The sequence below is a fragment of the Orycteropus afer genome, unplaced genomic scaffold (genome assembly GCF_000298275.1).
Source record: "Orycteropus afer afer isolate SDZICR_OR568_19922 unplaced genomic scaffold, OryAfe1.0 scaffold00853, whole genome shotgun sequence".
Lineage (NCBI taxonomy): Eukaryota > Metazoa > Chordata > Mammalia > Tubulidentata > Orycteropodidae > Orycteropus > Orycteropus afer.
This window is the reverse complement of record NW_006922440.1, coordinates 94946-97703: the sequence shown is the minus strand read 5'-3', so window position 1 is coordinate 97703 and position 2758 is coordinate 94946.

Below are 2758 nucleotides of genomic sequence, written 5' to 3'. Positions count from 1 at the left end.
AATTAAAATGGAAAAGCCTGGCGGTAACCATTTTTAAAAAGTGAACAAAGCTAACATCACCCATATTGGGACAACCTCATGTCATGTGCCTCTTGCACTGCCACGGAGTCTATTCCACTTCATAGTGACCTCCATTGGTTTCCAAGGTGGTAAATCTTTACAGAAGTAGATTGCCTCACCTTCCTCTTATGGAGCAGATGATGAGTTTGAACCATCAACCTTCTGGTTAGCAGCCAAATGCCTTACCCACTACACCATCAAAGCCCCCATAATATCACAGTCCTGGTGAGAACTTTAAAGGGTTGGGAGTACATATTACCAGTGGTAAATCAATAGGGGCAAAGTGAGAATGATGACAAAATGTTTAGTATGTGTGGTAGTTAAGGTTATGTATCAATCACTCTTGATTTGAGTCACTGGATTGGCATTTATCCCCCATGATGAGAATGGCAATCATCTCCATGGTGGAATCTGCTACAAGCAGCTGAGTAGCTGCTTTAGGGATGTGGTCTAATTTCAGTATATAAGGAGAAGCTTTGGGAATGGTCTTGGGCTTTATGGCATGTTTGGACCCTGTACGTAGCTGAGTCTTCATTTAACAACCTGCCCTTTTGTCTGCCGATCTTGAGACTGTTAACAGACTTGAATTGGTGACCTGCCATGTAGTTTGAAAATTTTGAGACTGTGCCATTTTACTTGTCGACCTTAAGCTTGCCAGCCTCAGCAGCCAGCAGTTGCCTGAGTTAAGAAAAGCATCCAGCTTCAGTTCCAGGAGCAAGAGACAAAGCCAAAGCCCAACACTGTGGGGGTTTTCACTCAGTCCCTATTGGTTGGCATTTGAACTCAGACTTCTAGCTTCCTAAACTGTAATAGAAAAAATCTCTCTTTGTTCAAGCCATCCACCTCTGGTATGTCTCTTAGAGTGGCACTGAGGTAACTAGAACAATATATAAGCTGGTGTATGTTTTATTGTGTATATTCTATTTTCATCAAAATAAAAATTATCATGGCTTGAGTCAAGCTCAACTTAGTCACCAAAGTGACAGACTTTTCTTTTTAGAACTTTAAAGTCTTTTGCAACAGATTTGCCCAATGCAATATGTGGTTTGATTTCCTGACTGCTCCATCTATGAATATGTATAGATATTACTTTATAAATCACTGCTTTGTTAACTAACAATGTTCAATGAACATTATCTTGAATACAATCTGGTAAGAAAAAAAAAAACTTGTGCATTTTCTGGCAAATGTGTGTGATAGTTTACTTGGCTTCTCTTGGCTTATAAGAAGGAGAATCTTAAAAAAAAAATCATCCTACTAAAAAAAGAACGTTTGGTAATAAAGTTTGAATTGTGAAATAGTCTTTGAGAGAGAAAAAAGTACCTCAATGGCTCTGACTGTAAAATTATCTCAAGTACTTTGGTAAAAATGCAATGGCTTTGGCATAAGGTCTAAAATGGCATAAATGGCAACAAATGCTGGAGTGAGACTGTAGTGCTTGATGTGACACTGAAGTGACTGAGATAAATCCCTATTAAAGACACAACTTTCTGCTTAGCTGAGAGATGTGTGATTAACTGACAGCCTCCAGCTATTAGCTCCTTCAAAGTCTACCATATCTTCAAGGTAATGATTAACCAAAATAATGGTGCAAAGGCTTAGCCATTAAGGCCCAATGAGAGACTCCTCTAATGCAAATCTTTGCTCTAGATCTTCCTGCAGAGATTTGGTCTTGGGTTGCGTTGTCATTTGATGGCTCCCCCTAACTAATTCTCCTTCTTCACTTTCTTAAGTTTCACTCTCCAAAAATATTTTACGCTTTGCATGTTCCATATCTTTGTCTCCTGTGGGGGATTTCAGCCTGCAATAGTGCCCCTAAAGAGATGTATGCAGCTGTTTATGTAAAAAACAGCAGTGATATCTAATAGTTCCATGGTCCTAGTGAATATGACAGTTACTCCAGATCTCAGCCATTAATGTCCAGCAGTGATTAGTAGAAATAGAAATGTGACCTTATAAGATCAACTCATGAGTATACATGAAACATCATCTGGAAACTCCCATAAATAATTTAAAGGAGTTTTAGAGTGTGGGTTGTTGATTATGTTGTTCTTGTCATTATTGCTTTTCTTTTTTTTTTTTCCAACAAAATATTTGCTTTGATATAAGGGACAGTAAATGTAAGTTATAATGGAAAAGACACTAAAACTAAGAAACTTTAAGTTTGGTTGTTAATTTGCCGCTAACTAATGGTGTAGCCAGGAGTAAACTATTTACATTCTCTGAGGATTTGTTTGCAAACGTGTAGCTTGAGAGTGGTACACTATTAGATGGCTAAAGTGGATTATGGCTGGAAAATACTTTTAAAATTATCTGTAGGTTGGCAAATAATATCCATATATCCAGTAAAAAAAAAAGATTTGTGAATTCCAAATGGCCCTATCTTACTTTAATATTGCCATTCCTGCTGAGAGTGATGGAAAAAAGACTTACAGTGTTAATAAACCATATCAGTATAAAATACTTTAAAACTCTCTCCTTCTGAAAGATAATTGTATTAAAATTTTAAATTATTTAGTATTGTTCCAGTTACTATTGTTGCATAAAAATTGCCTCAGAATTTTGGGTAAAACAATAACCATTTTATTATGCTCACAGATTCTATGGGTTAAAAATTTCAAAAAATCATAACCTGGGCAACTCTACAATAACTGAAATCTCAGTTGGAAAGACTCAGAAGCTCTGAAATGACTCAAAA